Raw genomic sequence first — 20,762 nt, forward strand, 5'->3', positions numbered from 1 at the left:
AACTAATTATGTGACTTCTGAAGGTAATTGGTTGCACCAGATCTTATTTAGGGGCTTCATAGCAAAGTGGGTGAATACATATGCACGCACCAGTTTTCCGTTCTTTTTTACATTTAATTTCACCAGTTTGGACTATTTTGTGTATGTCCGTTACATGAAATCCAAATAATAATCAATTTCAATTATAGGTTGTAATGCAACAAAATAGGAAATACACCACTGTAAGTTCCGCGTGGAGCCTTCTCAAAGTCTGGAACCCTCCCATGGGAATGGAAATGCAGGGTTGAAGGACTGGAGGATTGGACTCAGTGTGGAGGGCCCAGCCTGGGCCGGACCAGCTCAGGGAGGGCCAACCCATCCCCCCCTTGGCCCAGATGGTGGCTCTGCTGGTACCAGCGGAGGGGGTCTGGCCTCTGGCCTAGAACCACAACCTCTGATGGAGTTGAGCTGGCCAGAGTCTAGCCCTGCACAAAGTACCTTTTCAGGGGCCCGTTCACCCCCTCTCCCTCTCTCCCCTCAGCCAGGGTCCAGTCACCTCATAAAGCCTGGGAGGGAATGCTTTCAGTGCAGAAAAATGGGCTGAGGTTCAGGATTTCACATTCATATTTTCCCCCCTAACTCTCTAGCTGAAGGATTGTGAGGGCCACAGAGACTTAAATGAAAATATGGATATGCTGTAAGATGCATGTTTGAATACTGTACAACAATGTTTAGAAAAGAGAACCTCTGTCTCTAATGGTTTGTGCAGATAAACATACTGTTTCATTACTACAGCAGCTTTGCTTTAATGTAAACTCGTACATCGCCTTGGTCCGTACAATTGCCCTTATTTTAGCGCCCCAAAACGTAATACTTCCAGATCAACTGTAATGTCAATACCATTGTAAAGCACAATTTCTCCCCTTTCCAACAGAATAAATTACATGACCTAAAGGCAGCCCGTTTCGGGTCTTTAAAAAAAATGGCGGTTGGGGAAGCGAAACTAATGAGTGAGAAGGAGAGATATTGTGTGGGAAAATAGCTTTTTTTCACTTGATCTGTCCAACTTATCACCTTATCGCCTCTAAAATGTAAATAAAACACTATAAAGAGTTGATATAATGTGTCATTACATACCTATTTGAAGGTTTGTGTCGAATTTGAATCAGGTTTTTAGGGCGGTGCTAAAGTGATCTTAGAAGTAAACAGCGGCTTTGAGAATGATGATCGCATGCAATGAAGACGCAAAAAATTACTAGGTATTCCCCCCCTTACCCTGTTCATTTCTTGTTTTGTGCTACACCTGGTGGAGAGAGATTGTAAGACAGAAATAGTTGCTTTATGCGTGCTGTACTTACGACATGACACGTCTAGATGTAACGGAGGGTCCGTTTTTTTCAACTTTTCTCCAATACTAGAGCCATTACCATGTCGATCAACGCTTGAATAGAAACTAGTTCACACCCCCGATTTTGAAGTCAACACAGTCGCTACAGTCCCATTAGTTTTCTTTGTAGCCTCGTTTGAATGTTGCGGTTGCGCACATTCGTACGGAATGGGGTGAGTTTACGTTACTTTGCATACACACACCTTTGAGACATATGTAGTAGTCATATTTAACCTTTATTTAAGTAGGCAAGTCAGTTAAGAACAAATTCTTATTTACAATGACGGCCTACCCCGGCCAAACCCTAACCCGGACGACGCTGAGCCAATTGTTTGACGCCCAATCAAGGCTGGTTGTGGTACAGCCTGGAATCGAACCAGGGTCTGTAGTGAGACCTCTAACACTGAGATGCAGTGCCTTAGACTGCTGCAGCACTCAGGAGCCCTAAAGATGGATCTTATTAATAACCTTAAAATAAATGTAAAGGTTATCTCTAAGCATAGCTTCCAGCGCTGCTTGCACTGTTTGCTTGTTTACATGTCAGAACTACTGTATTGATCTCTCCCAACCCTTTATTGTCTATGATTTTAAAAAGTAACAATCCACAAAGTTACACATCTTGACTCTTGGCAAGAAAGGGAGAGATGGAGAGAGAGAGAATAAAGTGAAGAGCTTGAAGGTGAGCATTTAAGTCAAACTGTAATTACCTCTCTTGCCTGGGCAAGACAGAGCGGGTTTCTGTTGGAGCAGGGCGGGCAGGTAGGTAGTGAGGGAACGCTTTTCTTTAATTACCTCCTCCCTACTGTATAGAGTAGGTGTGTGTCCCAAATTGCACCCTATTCCCTTTATAGTGCACTACTTTTGACCAAGGCCCATAGGCCGAGCCATAGGGCTCAGATCAAAAGCTGTGCACCATATAGGGAAATGGGTGGCATTTGGAACGCAGACCAAGACATTCAGATGCATTCTCTTTACCTGCCCTCAAAAGAATCAGCAACACGCAATTACCCTGGGAAAGAAGAAACAGTACCTAGGCTTTCAGGGGAGAGAGCGAGAGAGAGGGAGAACTTTGAAACATATTTGAAATTGACTGGGAGAAAGAGACCTTTTTTTGAATGTACGCCTATGTTAAATGAGCAGCCATAGTATTGAGAGAAACACTGGGCTGCTTGTTAGCTTGGAAAAAGGGATGTATGTAGGAGGAGGGTTATACACCGTGATTTATATCCCACGTCTATCACCATGGCATTGTTATGGCAATCAATCATTTGGATTATAAAAACAGTCAGCCTGACAAAGCTGGGGGCAAACCCACACACACAATGAAGCATTTGAGCATGTGCAAACGCCTCACTAACTGCTGATTCACTCTTCCTTGTTTCTATAGTCCCTTTTTCATTTTCTTCTATTTTAAACTTGCCTTACGTTATTCCTTTGTCTTTCTATAGTCATGTGTTTACATAATTTCACTGTTCATTTCATTTCAAATAATTTGTCATAGGCTACGTCTACACTTAGTTGAACAAAGTATGTACAAAAGTTACCAGTCAAAAGTATGGACACACCTACTCATTCAAATGTTTTTCCTTTAATTTTGCTTAAATTTTTTATTTTCTTTCACCTTCATTTACAGTGGGGCAAAAAAGTATTTAGTCAGCCACCAATTGTGCAAGTTCTCCCACTTAAAACGATGAGAGAGGCCTGTAATTTTCATCATAGGTACACTTCAACTATCACAGACAAAATGAGAGAAAAAAATCCAGAAAATCACATTGTAGGATTTTTTATGAATTTATTTGCAAATTATGGTGGAAAATAAGTATTTGGTCACCTACAAACAAGCAAGATTTCTGGCTCTCACAGACCTGTAACTTCTTCTTTAAGAGGCTCCTCTGTCCTCCACTCGTTACCTGTATTAATGGCACCTGTTTGAACTTGTTATCAGTATAAAAGACACCTGTCCACAACCTCAAACAGTCACACTCCAAACTCCACTATGGCCAAGACCAAAGAGCTGTCAAAGGACACCAGAAACAAAATTGTAGACCTGCACCAGGCTGGGAAGACTGAATCTGCAATAGGTAAGCAGCTTGGTTTGAAGAAATCAACTGTGGGAGCAATTATTAGGAAATGGAAGACATACAAGACCACTGATAATCTCCCTCGATCTGGGGCTCCACGCAAGATCTCACCCCGTGGGGTCAAAATTATCACAAGAACGGTGAGCAAAAATCCCAGAACCACACGGGGGGACCTAGTGAATGACCTGCAGAGAGCTGGGACCAAAGTAACAAAGCCTACCATCAGTAACACACTACGCCGCCAGGGACTCAAATCCTGCAGTGCCAGACGTGTCCCCCTGCTTAAGCCAGTACATGTCCAGGCCCGTCTGAAGTTTGCTAGAGAGCATTTGGATGATCCAGAAGAAGATTGGGAGAATGTCATATGGTCAGATGAAACCAAAATATAACTTTTTGGTAAAATCTCAACTCGTCGTGTTTGGAGGACAAAGAATGCCGAGTTGCATCCAAAGAACACCATACCTACTGTGAAGCATGGGGGTGGAAACATCATGCTTTGGGGAAGTTTTTCTGCAAAGGGACCAGGACGACTGATCCGTGTAAAGGAAAGAATGAATGGGGCCATGTATCGTGAGATTTTGAGTGAAAACCTCCTTCCATCAGCAAGGGCATTGAAGATGAAACGTGGCTGGGTCTTTCAGCATGACAATGATCCCAAACACACCGCCCGGGCAACGAAGGAGTGGCTTCGTAAGAAGCATTTCAAGGTCCTGGAGTGGCCTAGCCAGTCTCCAGATCTCAACCCCATAGAAAATCTTTGGAGGGAGTTGAAAGTCCGTGTTGCCCAGCAACAGCCCCAAACATCACTGCTCTAGAGGAGATCTGCATGGAGGAATGGGCCAAAATACCAGCAACAGTGTGTGAAAACCTTGTGAAGACTTACAGAAAACCTTTGACCTCTGTCATTGCCAACAAAGGGTATATAACAAAGTATTGAGATTAAACTTTTGCTATTGACCAAATACTTATTTTCCACCATAATTTGCAAATAAATTCATAAAAAATCCTACAATGTGATTTTCTGGATTTTTTTTTCTCATTTTGTCTGTCATAGTTGAAGTGTACCTATGATGACAATTACAGGCCTCTCTCATCTTTTTAAGTGGGAGAACTTGCACAATTGGTGGCTGACTAAATACTTTTTTGCCCCACTGTAACCAGGAAAGCCAATTGAGAACAAGTTCTCATTTACAACTGCGACCTGGCCAAGATAGAGCAAAGCAATGCGACACAAACAACAACACAGAGTTACACATGGAATAAACAAACGTACAGTCAATAACACAATAGGAAAACCATCTAGATACAGTGTGTGCAAATGAAGTAAGATTAGGGAGGTAAAGCACTAAATAGGATGTAGTGGCGACGTAATTAAAATTTAGCAATTAAATACTGGAGTGATAATGTGCAGAAGATGAATGTGCAAGTAGACACACTGGGGTGCAAAAGAGCAAAAAAACTATAAATAACAATATGGAGATGAGGTAGTTGGATGGGCTATGTACAGGTGCAGTGATCTGTGAGCTGCTCTGACAGCTGATGCTTAAAGCTAGTGAGGGATATATGAGTCTCCAGCTTCAGTGATTTTTGCAATTCGTTCCAGTCAATGGCAGCAGAGAAATGGGAGGAAAGGAGGAATAGGTTTTGGGGGTGACCAGTGAAATATACCTGCTGGAGCACGTGCTACGGGTGGGTGCTGCTATGGTGACCAGTGAGCTGAGATAAGGCGGGGCTTTACCTAGCAAAACTTATAGATGACCTGGAGCCAGTGGGTTTGGCGATGAATTTGAAGCAAGGGCCAGCCAACGAGAGCATACAGGTCGCCGTGGTGGGTAGTATATGGGGCTTTGGTGACAAAACAGATGGCACTGTGATAGACTGCATCCAATTTGCTGAGTAGAGTTTTGGAGGCTGTTTTGTAAATGACATTGCCGAAGTCAAGGATCGGTAGGATAGTCCGTTTTACGAGGGTATGTTTGGCAGAATGAGTGAAGGATGCTTTGTTGCGAAATAGGAAGCCGATTCTAGATTTAATTTTGGATCGGAGATGCTTAATGTGAGTCTGGAAGGAGAGTTTACTGTCAAACCAGACACCTAGGTATATGTAATTTTCCAGAGTAGTGACGCTGGACGGGCGGACAGGTGAGGGCAGCGATCGGTTGAAGAGCATGCATTTAGTTTTACTTGCATTTAAGAGCAGTTGGAGGCCACGGAAGGAGAGTTGTATGGCTTTGAAGCTCGTCTGGAGGTTAGTTAACTTCTTGAGGATAAGGTGCAGAGTTTTCACTTAGGGAAAAATAGCGTGCCCAATTTCAACTTCGTGCTACTCATCCCCAGAATATAAGATATGCATATTATAAGTAGATTTGGATAGAAAACACTCTGAAGTTTCTAAAACTGTTTGAATCATATCTGCAAGTATAACAGAACTTATATAGCAGTCAAAACCCTGAGGACTAACTTTTTTATTGTTAAGTTCCTGTATGTTCAATGGGTTATCATGGGCAAACCAGAATTCTAATCACTATCCACGCAGTTTCTACTGCTTCCACTGGATGTCGCCATTGTATGGAAAAAGGTTAAGGTTTTTCATTAGTAAACTGAGAAAGATAATGACCCGGAAGTGGAGTGACGTCTGTGTTTATGTTTGAGAGTTGAGCAAGACTTGAAAAGTACCGTGAGTTTGTTGATATCCTGTATTGAAAACAGATTGACCGGTCTTCAATTTGATCGATTATTAACGTTTACAAATACCTTAAGTTGTATTACAAAAGTACTTTGAAATGTTTTGGCAAAGTTTAGAGGTAATTTTTAAGATATTTTGTTGTGATTTTGCGCAAATTGAACGCTGTTTTTCCTGGTACAACGGCGCCAAATAAATGGACAATTTGGATATATATGGACGGAATTAATCGAACTAAAGGACCATTTGTGATGTTTATGGGACATATTGGAGTGCCAACAAAAGAATCTCGTCAAAGGTAATGCATGTTTTATATTTTATTTCTGCGTTTTGAGTAGCGCCGGCATGGTTGAAATTGTCAACAAAGAGAGTGTAGCCATTGAACTATCATCAGATAATAGCATCTTATGCTTTCGCCGAAAAGCCTTTTTGAAATCTGACATGTTGGCTGGATTCACAACGAGTGTAGCTTTAATTTGGTATCTTATATGTGTAATTTAATAAAGTTTGATTTTATAGATTTTTTTTTGAATCTGGCGCTCTACATTTTAACCCTTTCATGCGTGAGTTCCAAATATCTCTAACGGTCGCCCCAGCGTGAGTTTTTTTATTCACGTGATATTAGAAAGTTCTCTCCATTCCAGAATGTGTTTGTTATGTAACAGTACATTTCATCCGCGCTGCCCTCAAACAAAAGCACGCAGCCTGTTTTTATTTGTCAATTTTAAATTATTTTCTAACAAGTTTTTTATTTTCTAATAACAGTTTGAAATTAGGTGTGTTCCGCCTCATTCATTCACATAAAAGTAGTCATTTTTACTTTTGCGGACCAATTAATTTTTTTGACATTTCTGACCCGGACAAAATTCCCCAAACACTTCTCAATTGTTTGTGCAGGACATTTACTCATCTGCCGTCCTGCATACACGTGTTCATATTATTCCACCTGTCGCCTGCATCGAAATCAACGTTGTTTTCGTTACCAATAATACCTTTGGAAATGTGTGCGTTTCTATCAAAGTGCCTTATTACGTTATAATAGTTTCTGCATGTCGTGTTATGTCGTTTCTACTGTAGCATCATGTTTTTGTGTATATTCCTTATAACCGCGGACACGCGATGTAACGTTACTCATTTCATAACATTTATGGTGTTATACTCAATGCTTAGGTAGCTAGCTACATTCTCCTATTAGCTCTGGAAAACAATGCTAATTGCGTCAGGGAAGTATTAGCATGTGTTGTATTTTGAAGCTACCCTGGCCTTATGACTCCCAAGTGGCACAGCGTCTCAGTGCTAGAGGCGTCACTCCAGACACCCATCTTCAAATCAAGACTGCGTTTCTATCAAAGTAAGTGCCTAATTACGTTATTGTGTCGTGTTATACCGTTTCTACTATAGCTCACTGTGTGAATGGAGCATAATATATTTGTATATATTCCTTATAACCGCGGACACGCGAGGTAACGTTACTCATGTTACTCACCTTTTATGGTGTTATATTCAATCGTGCTTATGTAGCTAGTTACATTATTCTATTAGTTCTGTAAAACAATGCTAAATGCGTCAGAAGTATTGGCATGTTGTATTTTGACGCTACCCTGGAAAAATTGAAAAATATCTTATACCACTTGGTCGTTTTCTGAGTGCATTCCACAAAGCTGTTTATCATCCACTGCCCCCATTTTGAGGTAATAGTCAAGCACGCAGTCTGGTTTCATGTTTCTCTGTCTGGTTTGTTTCTCTCTCCCGTCAGGTGGTCCACCTTCCCTGTGGCCGACATGGTTGCTGTATGGACAGTGGAGAGGACATGGACGTTTCGTTTGTCATGCCACTTTACTGCCAGCTGTTAACATTTCTTATTTTGTATAACGGGTCATTTAGGATGGTAGTAGCGTTGATGAAATGCAGTCATAGCAGCAGAACTAGAAAGCAGTCTTTACTGTCACCAGGAATGTATACATTTCACTAATTGTGGTTGTCCCCCACTCCTGGCTCTCTCTTATCCTGTAGCTCCAAGGCATAGCGATTGGTCTCTACTATGTCTCCCACCAGCTCCTCTGTCAGAAACAACTTGAAGCACTCTGCCTCAGTTGGAAATGGCAAGGGGCGTTGCACTCCAGACTGGGACTCATCAAAGCAAACACCTGGGCCAGGAGGGGTGAAACAGCAGGGCCAGGAGGGGTGAAATGACTGGTGGCCTTCCAGCTACCACAGAACTCCTGTACTTCATCCACTGTTGGTATGCCTCCATCACCACCAGCATCTTCAAAGGGAACTGGGACTTTGTCAGTGGACAAGGGAAATTCAGATTCAGGGTTCTCAATGGCTACAAGGTTGGGGGGCAGCTCCTCACTGTCACTGTCAGAATCTGATTCCTGACTTTCATACTCAGACTCATTGTCAGAATTTTAAAAAAATTCCAGAATTTCCACATTTGTTTGTTGTCTCCTTTTGAAAGACATTGCTAATGCTTCAGCTCATCTCACTAGCTACATACATAAACAACAACACTGAATGGTTTAGAGTGAGAGGGTACGTGGTTGACTGCCGGCACGCGCCACTTGTATCAATAAATCACTATCAGAAAATGTTTTGTGGCAATTATTTGTGTATTTACGGTTTTATTCACATGTTTTCAAATCTAGATGACAAATCATGCATTCCGATTCTTGCACAGATTGTAATGGGCACATATTATGTGTGTAAAATACTTTTTTGAAGGTTGTACTGATTATGATGAGCTAAGCTAATTCCAGCTGTGTAGTCATGTTTGTTGACATTCAATGCATTCTGGGTTCACGTAATCGTCTGTTTGACTAAAGATGTTATAACAAAATGAGGTGAGTAAGAGTTCACTCGTTTTTTGAGAACTTCCGGAAATGAATGGTGGGATGTAGACGACACACCCCTTCAACATGCATACTATAAACAGACCAAACTCATCTCGTCTTCTCTTATTATCTTCGGTTTCTGTGAGGAAAAAAATTCATGGCTGCGCGCTGAAACTAATCGTCGGATTACTTTCGATTTCTAAAAAGTGCTTTACCTAATTATTTCGATCAATGGTGTGCTCACCCGTGATGTGATTAATTATACATAGTAATTGCTATTAGCTAATTCATATTGTAGTTTATGTCAGCCGAGAGTTAGAAAATATGACTGCTTGTGTTGGGTCAATCTTTCCTCAGCGCTAGGACAAATGTAGCCTACATTTTTCCGGTTAGGATGATTGTGTTATGCTATATATTCTTCTGTGAATATCTGAACATTGAATCCAAAAATAAACTGCTCACATTCTGGACATAACTTTGTAAGGACTGTGTTTGTGTAAATAGTTTCTGAAAAAAGTGTGGCCAGCTCAAACGCTGATTGTTGCGTCATTCGAAACTGGCCGTTCTAAACGAGCGTTCTAAATGAGTGTTCTAATCACATGGGTGTGATCGTACGCTTCAGGGACCACTGTAGAACGATCACACCCGTGTGATGGTACGTGTGAAAGGGTTAACAGGCTGTTGGGACGCAAGCGTCCCGCGATCCCAGAGAGGTTAACACAGTGTCCAAAGAAGGGCCAGAAGTATACAGAATGGTGTCGTCTGCGTAGAGGTGGATCAGAGAATCACCAGCAGCAAGAGCGACATCATTGATGTATACAGAGAAAAGAGTTGGCCTGAAAATTGAACCCTGTGGCACACCCATAGAGCCAGAGGTCCGGACAACAGGCCCGCCAATTTGACACACTGAACTCTGTCTGAGAAGTAGTTGGTGAACCAGGCGATGCAGTCATTTGAGATACCAAGGCTGTTGAGTTTGCTGATAAGTATACTATTTTCTACATTATAGAATAATAATGAAGACATCAAAACTATGAAATAACACATATGGAATCATGTAGTAACCACAAAAACTGTTCAACAGATCAAAATATATAGTTTATATATAGTTTATAGTTTATTTGAGATTCTTCAAAGTAGCCACCCTTTGCCTTGATGACAACTTTGCACAATACAGCAAAAGTAACTGAACTAAATGACTATCGCCTCGTAGCACTGACTTCTGTCATCATGAAGTGCTTTGAGAGACTAGTCAAGGATCATATCACCACCACCTTACCTGTCACCCTAGACCCACTTCAATTTGCTAACCGCCCCAATAGGTACACAGACAATGCAATCGCCATCGCATTGCACACTGCCTTATCCCATCTGGACAAGAGGAATACCTATGTAAGAATGCTGTTCATTGACTATAGTTTGGCATTCAACACCACAGTTCCCTCAAAGCTCATAATTTAAGCTTGAGGCCCTGGGTCTGAACCCTGCCCTGTGCAACTGGGTCCTGGGGCCATTCATGAAACATTACTTCCGAAAAAATGTAAGGATCTGCTTAACAAAAAAATTAGTTAATTAGTTCGTAAATGCAATTCCTCAAAATGTTCTTAGGAATTCATAAATATTATTCTTAAGAACTAAATATCTTCTTATGTGGCATTAGTGACATGCTTGAAACCAATAAATAAGCCTATGTGACAGGAAAAATAGTATTTGGCCCACTATAATAAAGTGTTTATTTCAATTTTATTATATTTATTTTTTTGCTTTATGTCTCGAGAATAAAAATGTTTTATTTGGCTTGCGAACCCCTTACACACATATGAAAAATATATATATTATAGCCATCAGTGTAACGGTTTTCCTCCTCGTCTGAAGAGGAGTATGAAATGTCGGACCAATGTGCAGCGTGGTAAGTGTCCATTTTAATAATACAACTGAACACTACAAAAATACAAAAATAACAACGTGAAAGAACAAACGAAAATCGAAACAGACCCGTATGGTAACAAATACAGACACAGGAAACAACCACCCACAAAACACAAAGGAAAACAGGCTACCTAAATATGGCTCCCAATCAGAGACATAGACTGACACCTGCCTCTGATTGAGAACCATATTAAGGTAGCCTGTTTTTCATTGTGTTTTGTGGGTGATTATTTTCTGTTCAGTATTTTTTTTGGTATTCACCGTTCAGGACTGTTTCGTTTTCGTTCTCGTTATTTTGTTTTGTGTTCATGATAATAAATTATCAATATGGACACTTACCACGCTGCGCATTGGTCCTCCTCTTCTCATTCCAACGATGAGCGTTACAATCAGACTAATGTTAGCTACTGTACATCAAAACCAAAAATGGATAACCAAGGAAAGTGCAATAAAAACTTCAGTAAACAAGAGCTTGAAGTGATGGTGGAAGAAATAGCAGCCAGGAAAAAGTTGCTGTTGGGGAGACTTGATAACTGCAGATTCACTGCAGAGACCAAAAAGAGAGGATGGGCGAGAATGGCCGAGGGACAGTGCACCAAGTAAAAAAGAAGTGTTCCGACATCAAGTCGGCTGCTAAGAAGAATGGAGCTGAGACCATTCATGTGGACCAGCTTGAGGAGAAGGTGTCATCCATCATAGAGATGGTGGTAGAGGGACTGCACGACTGGTAAGTTAGTTAGCTACATTAGCTAGCTAACATGTAAAGACATTATAGCTAACATAGCTAACGTTAACGTCATTAGCTAAGTTCGCCAAGTTCTTCTTTGCAAATTGACGAGTTAGTGCTAGCTATTTAACACATCTAGAATATTGTAATATATTGTTAATTACTAGCTAGCTAGATAATGTGTGTTAAATTTGTATTCTTGCTGTATTTAAATATCCGGTAGCCAACTGTTTCTGTGACGCAAGAAAACATTATTGGTTACAAAAGTACCCATTCGTCTCAAGGCGAGGGTTTAGCTGTTCTAAAGTTAAGTAAAATTCCAAGAAGAAATCCTAAAGCATTATTTTCAAGAATTCCATTTCTTCTTAACTTTTTTCTAAGGAAGAAATGTAAGATAAACCTTAAGAACATTTCCAATAACTTTATTGAGGAATAGCAACTTTGCTTAACTTTCTTCTTAGGTCTATAGTAAAAATGCCAGTTAAGAAGAAATTTATTTTTAAGAAGGTTGTGAATCCTCAACACTGGGGCCACACAAGGATGCATGCTCAGCCCCCTCCTGATAGGGGGGGTGCTACCTCTCCTTTGTTTTGTTGGGTGAGAGGTTATTTTCCTGGCACCACACTCACAGGGCCCTCACCTCCTCCCTGTAGGCTGTCTCGTCATTGTTGGTAATCAGGTTGTGTCTTCTGCAAACTTGATGATTGAGTTGGAGGCGTCCGTGGCCATGCAATCATGGGTGAACAGGGAGTACCGGAGGGGGCAGAGAATGCATCCTTGTGGGGCCCCAGTGTTGAGGATCAGCGAAGTAGAGTTGTTGTTTCCTACCTTCTCCACCTGGGGCGGGCCTTCAGGAAGTCCAGGACCCAGTTGGACAGGGCAGGGTTCAGACCCAGGGCGTGGCAAAGAAATTAACTTTATGTCCTGAATACAAACATTATGTTTGGGGCAAATAAAAACACATCACTGAGTACCACTCTTTATATTTTTAAGCATGGTGGAGGCTGCATCATGTTGTGGGTATGCTTGTCATTGGCAAGGACTAGGTAGTTATGGATAAAATATAAACGTAATAGAGCTAAGCACAGGCAAAATCCTAAAGGAAAACCTGGCTTCGTCTGCTTTTCAACAGACAATGGGAGACAAATTCATTTTTCAGCAGGAAAATAACCTAAAACACAAGGCCAAATTAACACTGTTCCTGAGTGGCCTAGTTACAGTTTTGACTTAAACCTGCTTGAAAATCTATGGCAAGACTTGAAAATGGCTATGATCAACAACCAACTTGACAGAACTAGAAGCTCCGAGACTTGCCCACAAAGATTCTAACATGTATTGACTTAGGTGTCTGAATAATTATGTAAATGTTGATATCTTTATTTCATATTCAATAAATGTGCAAGCATTTATAAAAACATGTTTATCATTATGGTGTATTGTGAGTAGAAGTTGTGAAACATATTGAATCCATTTTGAATTCAGGCTGTAACAACAAAATGTGGAATAAGTCAAGGGGTATGAATACTTTCTGAAGGCACTCTATTTAGGTGCTGACTGACTGAACAAAAATATGAAACGCAACATGCAACAATTTCAAAAGATTTTACTGAGTTAGTTCATAAGGAAATAAGTCAATTGAAATAAATCCATTAGGCCCTAATCTATGTATTTCACATGACTGGGAATAAAGATGTGCATCTGTTGGTCACAGATACCTTAAAAAAAAAAGATATGGGCGTGGATCAGAAAACCAGTCAGTATCTGTTGTGACCACCAATTGCCTCATGCAGCGCAACATCTCCTTTGCATAGAGTTGATCAGGCTGTTGATTGTGGCCTGTGGAATGTTGTCCCACTCTTCAATGGCTGTGCGAAGTTGCTGGATACCGGAATACGCTTTTGTACACGTTGATCCAGAGCATCCAAGACATGCTCAATGGGTGACATGTCTGGTGAGTATGCAGGCCATGGAAGAACTGGGACATTTATAGCTTCCAGGAATTGTGTAAAGATCCTGGGGCTTGTGTATTATCATGCTGAAACATGAGATGATAGTGGCTGAATGGCACGACAATGGGCCTTAGAATCTCGTCAAGGCATCTCTGTGCATTCAAATTGCCAACGATAAAATGCAATTGTGTTCGTTGTCCGTAGCTTATGCCTGCCCATACCATAACGCCACCACCATGGGGCACTCTGTTCACAACGTTGTCATCAGCAAACCGCTCTCCCACACGACGCCATACATCCTGTCTGCCATCTGCCCAATACAGTTAAATCCGGGATACATCCGTAAAGAGCACACTTCGTGCAGCAAGCCAGCGCCCAATGAAGGTGAGCATTTTCCCACTGAAGTCGGTTACGATGCCGACCTGCAATCAGGTCAAGACCCTGGGGAGGACAACGAACACGCAGATGAGCTCCCTTGAGATGGTTTCTGACAGTTTGATCAGCTGGCCAGTTGGCTGGAGACAGACGATACCGCAAGTGAAGAAGCTAGATGTAGAGATCCTGGGCTGGCGTGGTTACACGTGATCTGCGATTGTGAGGCCGGGAAGACTTACTGCCAAATTCTCTAAAACGAAGTTGGAGGGGCGTTAGAGAAATGAACACAAAATCTTTGCAAAAAAATTGCGAGAAATAATATTTTTATGAATATGGAAAATTTCAGGGATTTTGGATTTTAGCTCATGGGACCAACACTTTACATGTTGCGTTTATATTTTTGTTCAGTATATTTTCATGGAGATTATTATTTTACTTCAAACTGTATAGTTCTACACCTATGTCTTGTGTTTCCATTTGTGAGTTTTCTCAAGTGATACCAAAAACCGCAGCTGATGAAATTGTAAGGCCTTTTAGTCTTCTGAATTACAACTGCTATGTCACAATTGTGCCATTAGCAAATGTAATGGAGGACCCCAATGGGCAACAAACCACACACATGCACTCACCCACAAACAGTCGATTTGTTTACCCTTCCATGAAGAACCAGACACGGTGCCTTGCAAACCCTAAAACAACTAGAGCCCTCCCTTCCTTCTATAGCCATTGACCCAGCGTTGAAACAGTCATGATCTTCTCTTCAATACAAAGAGAAGATCAATGGTACGTTTGTGCATGCAGATATGACGGATAGACCATACAGCAGTCCCATTGGTCAACTGTTATATACAGTGCATTCGGAAGGTATTCAGACCCCTTGACTTTTTCCACATTGTGTTATGTTACAGCCTGATTCAAAAATGTATTAAATCGTTTTTTCTCCTCATCAATCTACACACAATACCCCATAATGACAAAGCAAAAACAGGTTTAGACATTTTTGCAAATGTATTAACAAAACTCTTACGTAAGTATACAGACCCTTTACTCAGTACTTTGTTGAAGCAACTTTGGCAGTGATTACAGCCTTGAGTCTTCTTGGGTATGACGCTACAAGCTTGAAACACCTGTATTTGGGGAGTTTGTCCCATTCTTCTCTGCAGATCCTCTCAAGCTCTGTCAGGTTGGATGGGGAGTGTTGCTGCACAGCTACAGTATTTTCACGTCTCTCCAGAGATGTATGATTGGGTTCAAGTGCGGGCTCTGGCTGGGCCACTCAAAGATATTCAGAGAGTTGTCCCGAAGTCACACCTGCATTGTCTTGGCTGTGTGCTTAGGGTTGTTGTCCTTTTGGAAGGTGAACCTTCACCCCAGTCTGAGGTCCTGAGCAGGTTTTCATCAAGGATCGCTCTGTACTTTGCTTCATTCATCTTTCCCTGGATCCTGACCAGTCTCCCAGTCCCCACAGTATGATGCTGCCACCACGCTTCACCGTAGGGATGGTCCCAGGTTTCCTCCAGACGTGACGCTTGGCATTCAGGCCAAAGAGTTCAATCTTGGTTTCATCAGACCAGAGAATCTTGTTTCTCATGGTCAGAGTCCTTTAGGTGCCTTTTGGCAAACTCCAAGCGGGCTGTCATATGCCTTTTACTGAGGAGTGGCTTCCGTCTGGGCACTACCATAAAGGCCTGATTGGTGGAGTGTTGCAGAGATGGTTGTCCTTCTGGAAGGTTCTCCCATCTCCACAGAGGAACTCTGGAGCTCTGTCATTGACAATCGGGTTCTTGGTCACCTCCCTGACCAAGGCCCCTCTCCCCGATTGCTCAGTTTGGCTGGGCGGCCAGCTTGGTGGTTCCAAACTTCTTCCATTTAAGCATGGGCCAGTGTCAGAAAGGTACACGTATGAGATGGATATCAAAGAAATGGAGGTGTGTCTACAGTCGTGGCCAAAAGTTTTGAGAATGACACAAATATTAATTTCCACAAAGTTTGCTGCTCCAGAGACTTTAGATATTTGTCAGATGTTACTATGGAATACTGAAGTATAATTACAAGCATTTCATAAGTGTCAAAGGCTTTTATTGACAATTACATGAAGTTGATGCAAAGAGTCAATATTTGACCCTTCTTTTTCATAACCTCTGCAATCCGCCCTGGCATGCTGTCAATTAACTTCTGGGCCAAATCCTGACTGATGGCAGCCCATTCTTGCATAATCAATGCTTGGAGTTTGTCAGAATTTGTGAGTTTTTGTTTGTCCAACCGCCTCTTGAGGATTGACCACAAATTCTCAATGGGATTAAGGTCTGGGGAGTTTCCTAGCCTTGGACCCAAAATATCGATGTTTTGTTCCCTGAGCCACTATTGCAAGGTGCTCCATCATGCTGGAAAAGGCATTGTTCGTCACCAAACTGTTCCTGGATGTTGGGAGAAGATGTTCTCGGAGGATGTGTTGGTACCATTCTTTATTCATGGCTGTGTTCTTAGGCAAAATTATGAGTGAGCCCACTCCCTTAGCTGACAAGCAACCCCACACATGAATGGTCTCAGGATGCTTTACTGTTGGCATGACACAGGACTGATGGTAGCGCTCACTTTGTCTTCTCCTGGCAAGCTTTTTTCCGGATGCCCCAAACAATTGGAAAGGGGATTCCTCAGAGGAAATTACTTTACCCCAGTCCTCAGCAGTCCAATCCCTGTACCTTTTGCAGAATATCAGTCTGTCCCTGATGTTTTTCCTGGAGAGAAGTGGCTTCTTTGCTGCCCTTCTTGACACCAGGCCATCCTCCAAAAGTCTTTGCCTCACTGTGCGTGCTGCCATTCCTGAGCAAGCTCTGTACTGGTGGTGCCCCGATCCCGCAGCTGAATCAACTTTAGGAGATGGTCCTGGCGCTTGTGTACTTTCTTGGGCGCCCTGAAGCCTTCTTCACAACAATTGAACCGCTCTCCTTGAAGTTCTTGATGATCCGATAAATGGTTGATTTAGGTGAAATCTTACTGGCAGCAATATCCTTGCCTGTGAAGCACTTTTGTTCAAAGCAATGATGACAGCACATGTTTCCTTGCAGGTAACCATGTTTGACAGAGGAAGAACAATGATTCCAAACAATGACTCCTTTTGAAGCTTCCAGTCTGTTATTCGAACTCAATCAGCATGACAGAGTGATCTCCAGCCTTGTCCTCGTCAACACTCACACCTGTGTTAATGAGAGAATCACTGACATGATGTCAGCTGGTCCTTTTGTGGCAGGGCTGAAATGCAGTGGAAAGGTTTTTGGGGGATTCAGTTCATTTGCATGGCAACGAGGGACTTTGCAATTAATTGCAATTCATCTGATCACTCTACATAAAATTCTGGAGTATATGCAAATTTCCATCATACAAACTGAGGCAGCAGACATTGTGAAAATGTATATTTGTGTCATTGTCAACTTTTGGCTACGACTGTACCGATAACACAGGACGTTGGTGGCACCTTAATTAAGGAGAACGGGATGGTGGTAATGACTGGAATGGTATCAATACATGGTTTCCTGGTGTTTGATGCCATTCCATTTGCGCCGTTCTGGCCATTATTATGTGCCATTCTCCCCTCAGCAGCCTCCTGTGACAGATACGCCATATTCTGACCTTATCTTAATTCCCTAATAACCCCACCTTCACGTGCAAGGAAACCATGAATAACGTAGAGCGAACCTGATGATTCCAAGCTGAAAAAGCATCTACTTTATTTTTTTCCGATAGAAAAAACAGAATTCTCCATGCACTGTAATGTATACATTGATAAGAGCTAGGTAAATGAGTAATCCGTTTGGAGAAGAGATTGTAAATACACATAGCAATTGTTTTTAGATGATTTTCCCTTATGATCTCTGGAGACAAATGGGAAACCAGTCATATGAAAGCAAACTGATAATCATATCAATATGACATATTGTGACCCCTTTTCCACATTGAAGTAGGCTATAAATAGCTGTGCCGTTTTTAACTGTATGCCCTCATAATTTGCAGGGATAAAATTCTGAGACCCAAGCTATATGCTTCTGTAGCACAGAATCTGACGAGTTGATTTATGCACTTTAGAAGATTAAGTATATTCCGGGGCTTTATTTTACAATTTGTATCATGTTAAAATATTAGCCACTATCAGGAGCCACCGTCAGTAATATATACATACATTTATAACTGTCACTTTACTCTTACATTTTTACATTACATTTTAGTCATTTAGCAGACGCTCTTATCCAGAGCGACTTACAGTAGAGTGCATACATTTTTATTACATTTTTTTATTTTTATATATATATTTTTTATATATATATATATTTTTTTTTTTACATACTGAGACAAGGATATCCCTACCGGCCAAACCCTCCCTAACCCGGACGACACTATGCCAATTGTGCGTCGCCCCACGGATCTCCCGGTTGCGGCCGGCTGCGACAGAGCCTGGGCGCGAACCCAGAGACTCTGGTGGCACAGCTAGCGCTGCGATGCAGTGCGCTAGACCACTGCGCCACCCGGGAGGCCCAAATCCTCAAGGTTCTTGACCTCTTGACAACCACACCATCGAACTCAATCGATCAAATTGATTTATGGAGCCCTTTTTACATCAGCCGATGTCACAAAGTGCTATACAGAAACCCAGCCTAAAACCCCAAACAGCAAGCAATGCAGATGTACAAGCACGGTGGCTAGGAAAAACTCCCTAGAAAGGCCAGAACCTAGGAAGAAACCTAGAGAGGAACCAGGCTATGAGGGGTGGCCAGTCTTCTTCTGGCTGTGCCAGGTGGCGATTATAACAGAACATGGCCGGTGAACAGGTCAGGGTTCCATAGCCGCAGGCAGAACAGTTGAAACTGGAGCAGCATTACGACCAGGTGGACTGGGGACAGCAAGGAGTCATCAGGCCAGGAAGACCTGAGGCATGGTCCCAGGGCTCGGGTCCTCCAGGAGGGGAGGGAGATAGAGAGAAATAATTAGAGGGACCGTACTTAAATTCACAAAGGGCACAGGATAAATACTCCAGATTTACAGTGGCTTGCGAAAGTATTCACCCCCTTGGAATTTTTCTATTTTCATGCCTTACAACCTGGAACTAAAATAGATTTTGGGGGGATTTGTATCTTTTACAAATCACTTTGAAGATGCAAAATATTTTTTATTGTGAAACAAACAAAAAATATAACAAAAACAGAACTTGAGCGTGCATGAATCTATTTACCCCCCCAAAGTCAATACTTTGTAGAGCCACCTTATGCAGCAATTACAGCTGCAAGTCTCTTGGCGTATGTCTCTATAAGCTTGGTACATCTAGCTACTGGGATTTTTGCCCATCCATCAAGGCAAAACTGCTCCAGCTCCTTCAAGTTGGATGGGTTCCGCTGGTGTACAGCAATCTTAAGTCATACCACAGATTCTCAATTGGATTGAGGTCTGGGCTTTGACTAGGCCATTCCAAGCCATTTAAATGTTTCCCCTTAAGTGCTAGACCTCACCTGAATCTGGTAATGAATGGTGTGGTTGTTGAACCAGTTGAGGAGACTAAATTATTTGGTGTTACCTTAGATTATATGTCTTGTCCATGACAATTTACAGAGTCAATGGTTGCAAAGATGGGGAGAGGTCTAGCCGCAAAAAAAGAGATGCTCTGCTTTTTTGACACCACACTCCAAAAAGCAAGTTCTGCAGGCTCTAGTTTTGTCTTATCTTGATTATTGTCCAGTCGTGTGGTCCAGTACTGCAATGAAAGACCTAGTTAAGCTGCAGCTGGCCCAGAACAGAGCGGCACGTTTTGCTCTTAATTGTAATCAGAGGGCTGATATAAATACTATGCATGCCAGTCTATTGGCTAAGAGTTGAGGAGAGAATGACTGCATCACTTCTTCTTTTTATAAGAAACATTCATGTTTTGAAAATCCCAAATTGTCTGCATAATCAACTTACACACAGCTCTGACACACACACTTATCCCACCAGACATGCCACCAGGGGCATTTTCATAGTCGCCAAATCAAGAACAAATTCAAGAAAATATAAAGTATTATATAGAGCCCTAATTGCATGGAACTTCCATCTCATATTGCTCAAATAAACAGCAAACCTGGTTTCAAAAAACAGATAAAGCAACACCTCGTGGCACAATGCCTCTCCCCTATTTGACCTAGATAGTTTGTGTGTATGCATTGATATGTAGGCTACGTGTGCCTTTTTAAAAATGTATGTAGTTCTGTCCTTGTCAAATGATGTTCTGTATTATGTCATTCTGTATTATGTTTCATGTTTTGTTTGGACCCCAGGAAGAGTCGCTGCTGCTTTTGCAACAGCTAATGGGGATCCTAATCCAAAGAAATACCAAATTATGCCTGTAAATTGATATGTACCTTCATTAAAACCTACATAACACTGTGCTGCATCAGTACATTCCAACTTAATGTTTAAAATGTGTTTTTCAGTCCTTCATATTTAAGCTTGAAATGTGGGAGCCTCATGATTTAATTAGGGTCCCTTAGTAAGCCATGTCAAATAATGTTTGGATATGTTCATCTGTTTTTTCATCTATGTTGGTTAGGTCAGGGTGTGACTAGGGTGGGTACGTTAGTTTTTTCATTGTCTAGGGTTTTTTGTAAGTCTAGGGTTTTTTGTAGGTCTAGGTATTTGTATGTCTATGGTGGCCTGATATGGTTCCCAATCAGAGGCAGCTGTTTATCGTTGTCTCTGATTGGGGATCATATTTAGGTAGCCATTTTCCTTTTGGTGTTCGTGGGTTCTTGTTCTATGTTTAGTTGCCTGTCTGCACTACTCATATTAGCTTCACG

At 41.8% G+C, this 20,762-nt stretch overlaps 1 long non-coding RNA gene across 1 annotated transcript; it reads left to right on the forward strand.

The window, feature by feature from the left end:
* Positions 1-7,006: 7,006 nt before the first annotated feature.
* LOC139570585 (uncharacterized) lies at positions 7,007-8,046 on the forward strand. Its single transcript, XR_011674117.1, has 2 exons — positions 7,007-7,481; positions 7,887-8,046. It is a non-coding gene; the product is annotated as an uncharacterized lncRNA (long non-coding RNA).
* The last annotated feature ends 12,716 nt before the right edge of the window (positions 8,047-20,762 follow it).

This window comes from Salvelinus alpinus, chromosome 3, assembly GCF_045679555.1.
Source record: "Salvelinus alpinus chromosome 3, SLU_Salpinus.1, whole genome shotgun sequence".
Taxonomy (NCBI): domain Eukaryota; kingdom Metazoa; phylum Chordata; class Actinopteri; order Salmoniformes; family Salmonidae; genus Salvelinus; species Salvelinus alpinus.